The sequence below is a fragment of the Thunnus thynnus genome, chromosome 8 (assembly GCF_963924715.1).
Source record: "Thunnus thynnus chromosome 8, fThuThy2.1, whole genome shotgun sequence".
In the NCBI taxonomy this organism is placed as follows: Eukaryota; Metazoa; Chordata; class Actinopteri; order Scombriformes; family Scombridae; genus Thunnus; species Thunnus thynnus.
The window spans coordinates 21160495-21160831 of NC_089524.1; positions in this window are offsets into that span (position 1 = coordinate 21160495).

Sequence of the window (337 nt, forward strand, 5' to 3'; positions counted from 1 at the left end):
GCTGGGAAAGAGGAATAATTGATTTCCATAGTTTTGTCTCCCATGCATTTACTGCCCTCATTTGGTGCTTCGTGGGTACTGCAACTGTGTCTTTTGGGAATAACAGCAGAGGCAGGTTTACTGCTTTGTTAAATAAATAAATACATAAATAAATTAAAGTATTCATGAATTACAAAGTACCAGGATGTACAGATTAATATTTACAGAGGCTTTAGTGTGCATTTTCTCAATTAAATAGCAATTAAATCATTTTTGTCAGCTCCTCCAGTGTTGCCATTGGTTGAATTCACTTTCACGTTTTTCTGATTGGCTAAAATCTCCAAAATAAGGAACTCTC